Source organism: Nuphar pumila, chromosome 6 (genome assembly GCF_984573655.1).
Source record: "Nuphar pumila chromosome 6, dmNupPumi1.hap1.1, whole genome shotgun sequence".
Lineage (NCBI taxonomy): Eukaryota > Viridiplantae > Streptophyta > Magnoliopsida > Nymphaeales > Nymphaeaceae > Nuphar > Nuphar pumila.
In genome coordinates, this window is record NC_143254.1 from 8,108,268 (window position 1) to 8,116,725 (window position 8,458).

General features: G+C 41.8%; 1 pseudogene; it reads right to left on the reverse strand.

Annotated features, from left to right (window-relative positions):
* Positions 1 to 6,756: 6,756 nt before the first annotated feature.
* On the reverse strand, positions 6,757 to 8,079 carry LOC149833821 (putative aspartic proteinase GIP2 pseudogene; annotated as a pseudogene).
* Between the last annotated feature and the right edge of the window lie 379 nt (positions 8,080 to 8,458).

An 8,458-nucleotide genomic window follows, 5' to 3' on the forward strand; every position in this document is an offset into this window, starting at 1 on the left:
TAATTTTGGTTAGAACCATATTGGTGTACGGGAGGGCCCCTCATTCATCACCTCCTGTGGAACACGCACCAAGTTATGTACCTCAGCCTAAGAGGGATCAAAGTCTGCGAATTAATGGAAACTGATCAAGCGTCGAGGTGCAAACTCCGAGAACAAGCACTCATAATCCATGATATCGTCAAAACAATAGTCCATGCCCAAACTTGGGACACCCTCAGCCGAGATGAACTAGTGTGGATTCTAGCCAAGGAATTCTCTGTTAAGTCAGCGTGGAACTCCATAAGGTCCAAACTCCCAAAGAATGGAGTTTACAATTTAATATAGCAATCAGCTTGGGGAGTCGTGGAAGACCTCCTCGCAGATTTGCTATGAAGGGATGCTCCTGGTATGTAATCGGCTTTCTTAAAGATCAAGATCATAGTGTAGCAATCAGCTGCAGATGTATGATCCTTTGGTCTCCCCCGAAGCAAGGCTGGTTACTTGTACAGATTAGTGGTATAGCAAAGGATATTTGGTTCTTTGGCTTCACTGTCCGTTCACACTCGGGACATTTTCTCGATGCAGGATGCTTCTCCAAACCTCTTTCAGTTGATGAAAAGGAATGGAGCGGATGGTTAGAGATTTTGGACTTGATCAAGGAGGACTCTAAGGTAATTATTGATTCAGGTAGTTTTGACTTGGTAAAAACTCACAAAATTTTTGGAAGGTAGATCCGCAGGAGTGGATATCCCATATCAGTTGAAGATTAAACTGATAGATTCGATAAGATTTTTGTACTAATAGCCAAATATGGCTCAAATCATATTGCTAGGTTGTTAGCTCACATAGCCAGGGGGGGACTCAGAAAGAGTTGGAAGGATCACCCCCCAGATTGGTTTCCCTGGAAGGAGGACTTATAGTTCTGTAAATCATTCTCCATTATTGAATGAATCTGTTAGGGGTCTACCTAACCCCAGCTTGCCTTAATTAAAAAAAAAAAAGTCATCCCTGAATGAGACGAAACCGAACACAAGCTGGTTCATGTTTAACATTTCATGTTATTTATACATGAAATATATATATATATATATATATATATATATATATATATATATATATTGTACTTTTTTATATATTACACTTAATAGTTCATATTTTATGTATATATTTTTTACTCTTTATATATCTATATATTTTATAAATTCTTCTTTTTATATATTACATTAAAATATATATACTTTTTATATATTACACTTAATAGTTCATATTTTATGTATATATATTTTATTCTTTATATATATATTTTATGAAATTTTCTTTTTATATATTACATTAAAATATATATTACACATAAAAAAATATGTATATTTTATCTATACGAGCTCTCCAAAGTTGAGACGAACACACCCTGTATTCAGGTTAACTCATTTAAGCTAAATGAGCTGCTCGTGACTCAGCTCACCAGCTATACGAACCAATCAATAACGAGCTGCTCGGTTCGTATACCAGCCCTACACACCATCTTTAACACCCAAAGGCTCCACCTTGTATGCAGCATCACCATTCACCAGCATGCACCTATGACCTACCTACGTTATGGCCGTATATCTCAACCTTCCTCGAGATGGAAGTAGAAGTGGCGATGCTTGCGTGTTGATGGCATCAGTTTCAAAGTTTTGTGTTAGAGATGTCATCACAAGAACACGCTATTTTTGGCTGCATGTCTCTGGTGACACAAACAGACAATATTGCTGACTCGACACGTGCGGTATTATTTTAATATTTTTACATAATACTTTATTATACTTTAATTTCATTTCAATAAAAGCTATTTTTAATGTTAAAATATTTAAAAAATAGTTTATATTTATTAAAAAACTATTAAAAAATCTGTATCTTCGTGTTCCGTTTACAAAAAAATCAAACTTTCAAATCGGATCAAAATCCCGCGTCCTCGAGTCCACGAGTCACTGTTACCTAGTGTGTAAGGTGGGCTGCCAGGCTTTTCCCCACATGCAATGTTAAACAAAGAAATAAAAAGACCGCAACTTGGTATCCTTGGGTTTCAATTTATATATATATATATATATATATATTATCTTGTCCCCTGATTCAGTGGGAGCAACAGCTAATTTAAGTAAAAAATAAATGTTATTTTTTTCTTTGTTCATTTTTAGAAAGGTCGAGGCTGCAGTTTTCCCACATCCACTGTTAAATAAACAAATAAATAAACCACCACTTGGAATCCTCGGGTTTCACTTTTTTTTTTTAATATATTATCTTGTGTCCTCATTCGCTGTAAGGAAAAGCTAATTTAAGTAAAAATAAAGTAAAAAAGAAATGTGACCTCTTTCTTTAATCAGAGCCTCGTCTGCCGAAGGAGTAATTTTAATAAACATGGAATGTATGGAAGCTTCAATGTGCTTCTTCTCAGAACAAGATCATCCTTCGTACACATTTACTTGCTTCAAAATCATGATATATGTTCTTTTAAATCATATGAATCCAAATTTAAATTCAGACAGATCATTTTACACATTCAAGTACGTTTTGCTTGCATCTCATGTGATTCAAAAAGGAAATCACGATCTCTATACAATATGACAGTAACTGCTTAAATCCCATTGAAATGTGAATGTGGAGCTGATTTGTGAGTAAAATGATCCTAAATGCTACTTCAAATCTTAATGCCTCGTTTTCCCGAGTGTGCTTGCATGTGATAAATGGGGCAACTGAGAATCCTTCTCCCACCATCATGAGAGAAGGATTCGAGGGACCAATTACACAAATAAAACTATCTGTGGGTATTGCAGATTGGATTACAAAAAATAAAACTATCTGTGGGTATTGTAGATTGGATTACAAAAAATAAAACTATCTGTGGGTATTGCAGATTGGATTACAAAAAATAAAACTATCTGTGGGTATTGCAGATTGGATTACAAAAAATAAAACTATCTTAGGGTATTGCAGATTGGATTATTATGCGCAAAGGTTTTGTAGGGAGAGAAGAGAACAGAGCTAGAACACATTGGATTATTAGAGAGCCACAAATTAATTGCTTCAATTGAGTGGAAGAAAAACCAACACATATCATTCCCTCCCTCTTTCAATATTGCAATTAAATCCACCATAATTCAAGAGATGTCCGTGGGGAACCGACTCCACAAGTAGGACCGGTTTCCATTTCAGGTGGGAGCGTCATGTTCTGATGGGTTTCATGTGGATTTCTTCAGAATTTTTTGGTCTTGTGTGAAGCCTGATATTATTAACATGTTTGATGAGTTCTATCGCAACTCCAGATTGCCTATTCAAACCCACTTGGCAATTATTTCTTTAATTCCGAAAGAGGATGCTGCCACTGATATTTCTAGGTTTCGTCCGATTTCTGTTATGAGTGCCCTTTATCGGATGATTGCTAAGGTATTGACTAATAGGTTGAAGGTCGTGGCTCACCAAATTTTTTCGAATTCTCAGTTCGCCTTTATCCACAATAAGAGGATTCACCATTCATTCATCTTGGCCTCTGAAGTCATTCACTCATTACATCTTAGTGGACAACCCTACTTTTCTCTTAAATTGGATTTTCATAAAGCCTTTGATTCTGTGCATTGGCCCTTCTTATTTCAAATGTTATCCAATTTTGGCATTGGTCGTCGTTTTTCTGGATGGGTGAGGGAATTGATCTCTAATGCTCATGCCATGATTAAGATTAACGGCACTAGAGGTGGCCAGATCAAGTTGGGGCGTGGTTTAAGGCAAGGTTGCCCTCTATCGCCTTTGTTGTTCAATGCCATTGCTGAGGGTCCCGTGGTGTTGCTCAAGCGTGCTGCAGAGAAACGCTTGATAGATCCTCTAGATGTTCCAGATTTTTTGGACCATATTCTTATTTATGCTGATGATATGATTATTTTTGGGCGAGCAAACGTGCAGCAGATGCTTAGATTCAAGCTTATTCTCCAGTTCTTTCTTTCTCTTTCTGGGCTTTCCCTAAATGATAGCAAATGCTCTCTTACTATGTTCAATGTTCAGTCTCCTATGCTTGCAGTGGGTAAACAGATTTTTAATTGTGCAATCTCTGAGTTGCCGATGACATATTTGGGTCTGCCGTTATAAGTGAAACGCTTCTCTTCCGCTGCTTGGGCTCCAACTATTCAAAAAGTGAAAAGCAAGCTTCTTTCGTGGCAGGCTTCTTATCTCTCCATTGCTGGCCGTCTGACCTTAATCAGACATGTTCTTTCTTCTATCCCTGAATTCTTCATGTCAATTTTCGTGATGCCTGTGGGCGTGGAGAAGCAAATTTGTCGTTTAATGTCGGATTTTCTTTGGTCTGGGTGTCACCTTAAGAGTAAGCGCCATTTGGTTGGTTGGCGAACGGTGGTGTTACCGAGGCGTATGGCTGGCTTAGGTGTTTTTGCTCCAAGACAGAGGAGTATTGCTCTCGTAGCCAAGCAATGTTGGATGGCTCATCAACCAGGCTCTCCATGTGCTCGCCTGCTCCATGCTAAATATGGTGCTCCTGATTTATCTCTTTTTCGCCATGGAACCCGGGGTCTGGCGATCTCGCACTTGCGAAGCATGTGACTGAGAGCCTTATCGTCCTTCAGAGATCAAACTGGGGATGATGGAAATTATGATCAGTGGTTGCAATGGGCGATTACTCCAAATGGAGCGTTCCACACCCACAAAGTGTATAGATCGTTGCTCCCCCAAAGGGCAGATTGGTTCCCTGAGCGTGCGTTATGGGGTAAGGGCCCTTCTCCAAGATCTCGGTTCTTAGCTTGGTTAATTTTGCATGATAGGGTTCAGACTCACAGTTATTTAAAGAAGTTGGACTTTCAGTTTCCAAGTTGGTGTGTGTTGTGTCAAGCTGCTGAAGAAACTACTTTTCATTTATTTTGGTCCTGCCCAATCTTTGTGGCCCTATTTAATAGGACGTGGAGATCTCCGAACGTAATTGTCAAAGAAGAGTCTTTTGCGCTTGATCTTCTCCTGGGCCCTATTGAAATTAGACGATGCAAGCGGTGGAGACTGATCTGGAAGACATGGTTGCTTACTACTTGGTGGTTTGTTTGGATGGCACGCAATGATGCTACTTTCCGTCAAATTCCGGTCATCTTTAATCATCTTGTCCATAAAATCCTGGTTGATGTATATGCAATATTACATATGCATCTTAGAGACCTCTCCTCTCATCTGAACGACGTTCACTCAGCGGTGGTTTCTTCTAATCCTGCGGATCCTGGTTGAGTAGGCTTTGTTGTTTTGTTGCTAGCTGTCTGTAGTTTCTTTTCTTTAGCTTTGTTTTTTCTATATTTTAGCTTTGTTTCTTCTGTGTCTGGTTCATGGGTTCAACATTTTGTTGATCTTCATGAGTATTAATGTTGATATTCTTTCGGCTCTCTCTCTCTCTCTCATCACCTTTCTATTGACATGATGACCTCTAAGAAAAAATCTCAGAAAAAGAAAATTTCTCATGTGAAATGTTCTCTCACTGAAAATTTTCTCTTGTTTGTGTAACATTTGAAAATTGGATAGAAATGTGAGAAAATAATTTGCTTGTTTGTATGACCTGGGTTGAAAAACTGTTTTTTCTCTTTATACACACACACACACAGAGAGAGAGAAATATACGAATTGCCATCTAGAACCAGCCAAATATCATATGCAAACCACAAAAGTGCAAACTGCAGGGCAAGCTATGGAAGTCCAGAGCTGTAAATTGACAGAACTTTAGGATGAACAAGTCGTTAAAGAAGGTCTGATCAAAGTATTGTTCAGACCCAAAGGATCTGAATATCTTATTATGGAGCGGGGTACAACTGGGGTGGTTACCCATGTTGTCAGTGGGGTCCTGTGTCAAGCTGAAGGCTCATGATCAAATTCCATTGGCACATGTGGATGCTGTTGTTTTATCAGAATCGGTGGTCGTGTCATCAATCCGGATTTTATCTCAAAGGGAGGAAGGCCCATTAAGGGTGTTTGCTTGTCACGGAATGGAGTGTCGTGGTACACTTTCATTGGGAACCTCCTCTCCTCCACGGGAACACTTTCATTGGGAAAGGGGGATCCAGCGTGCATTTTGGCATGCTTATCGATGCAAATCAGTGCTCCCATGTTGGTTTTGACATTTTGGGCCTTGCAAAGATGCATGCGTTTCCGCAGAAAAGGAAAGTTTTCCATGGCAAGCAAAGGCCCCCTAAGTGAACCAGTTGTCACTGAGGGTTTTCCTTCGTCATCAAAGAAAGCATAGAGCCATGTATGGTTTGTTAACTATTTTATCAGAGTCAGGTTTGACACTAATTCCAAATAAAATCTTTGATTTTTCAATGTAAAAGCATAAAAAATATTATTTGACTGACCATGAACGAGATCTGATTTATGTATGGCTTTTCTTACAGTAGATCCGATAGTGCCTAAGTTCAGACGCAGTACCAGCACCTTGTAGTCAGATCCTGGTTTGAACTTATCTGAATCCCAACCAAATTCGACCCGTCGACACCCCACTAGGTCCGTCCGCATAACTCAATGACCACAAGATCCTCTCCCTCGTCAGCCACTGTAGTTGAGCTGTAGCAATAAAGGTCTACCGTCCCAGCAAGAGTACAAATTTCTGAACAATCAGAGCGATGCAGAAGAAAGACCCAGACTCTCATAATTAAAAACAAAAGAAAGAAGATGACAAGCTCAACAAAAGAAAAAAAAAGTAGACAAAGAAAAAGACGTTTATTATTAAGAGCAGAGCCAGCAGCAGGCTTTGGCAGAGACAGATGAAGCCTAGTGTTGAGCAGAAGAGGTGAACTTGAAGTTGGCGCAAGTGGTCCGCCTGGACAAGAGGGACGGGCTGAAGGCCATCTCGGACCTCTCCAGATTGAACTCCAAGAGGATGTTCTCTAATTGGTAGCCTCCTATCACGATGGACGTCCTGGGGTTCACCCCTCCGTCCAAGAACCCCAGGCACATGACCCCCTTCCTCACGTCTACCATGGAGTTGGAGCCGAAGATCTTCCACCCGGCGCGCGCGCCCTGAAACTGTAGCTCAATCTCCGGCACCGCCCAACCTACTTGAGTGCTGCCCACGTTCGCGGTGCTGAAGCACGACCCGAACGGCTTCACCGCAGCCACCCTCTTGATGCCGCTGGCCTCCGCTTCCCTCAGGAAGGCCGCCTCGACTGCTCTGTATATCGAGCTTTCGAGCTTCGTATACAAGTCGACCGTGCTGATCTTCGTGCCGCCGTTCGACTTGTGTATGTCAAGCAGCGTCGTGTTCACCGGAACGGCTTTTCCGTTCACCGTGATGGATGTCAGCTTCACGAAGTACTCGACGGATCGCTGGCCGGAGAAGTAGGCGCCCCCCGTGCTGACCGGGTTGATCAGGAGCTTAGTGTAAGCAAATGTGTAACCTAAGTCGGTGCCCGGCAGAAAGGCGTATGGAATGCCGCCGCCGATGAATATGACCCCCGGAGACGTCGCCAACGGCGACAAACAGATGGCGAACATCTTCTTGAATCCAAATGCAGTCGCCAATTGGGTCGGCAAGGCGACCTCGCTGCGGCCTAACCCGAGCATGCCGCGGCTTCCGGCAGCTAGGCCGGACAGAAGGCTATTTGAACCGCAGATGAAGCTGAAATGCGGGGCGGTGGCCGGAGGGCCGGCGCTACTGCCATCGGTGGAGCGGAGTACGAGCACATCGTCGTAGAGGTCGCCCATAGTTGAGACACTGGTGAACGTGTTCCAGAGCAAGTTGCTGCAGGTGTTGTTGTAGCAGCCAAATCTGGGCGGTCCGTAGCACTCGGAAGTGCACGCTTTCGAGCCGGAGGCGGTGCAGACTGATGATCCGCACGGGATGGGGCGGACGGTGGTGGATTTGTAGTCGCGCTCGCAGTCGATCCAGAGGAAGGCGGTGCCGAGGTCGACGACGAATTTATCGGACCGGAGCGGGGTTTTGTGCTGCAGTGTGGTCACGTACTGTTTGGTACCGGTGTCTTTCACGACCGGAAGGATAAGAGCCTGCGGCCTGAATGACGCGGCATTGCCGGAGAAAACAGAGCATCCGTAGAGGAGGAGATGGAAGAAGAAGAGGAGGGCGTAAGAAACCATGATCACCGTGGTGGTGAGCGGTGACACCTTTGGTTGTGGTGGTCTTTCTTGATCCACCAAGAGGGGTAATATATAGAGGATTCCCAAGACAACTTGTTTGACAGAAGTTGGATAAACATAAAAGAGGGTTGTTTAAAAAAACACATCCTGACAATTCAGATATAATGTGCTAAAAAATGGCAAATTCAAATACTTTCTTTTATTTTATAATTAACCAAAACCGTACCTACGGTTAGTTTAATAGGCTGATAGTTCATACTTGCATTTCAAATCTTGTCTTTATCCTTATTATATAAAGTGAGTTTTACCCTTCACAATTATTTTCTTCTTCCTTCAATCTCTTTTTTTTTATAGCTCTAAAATACCACATACCTTTTTT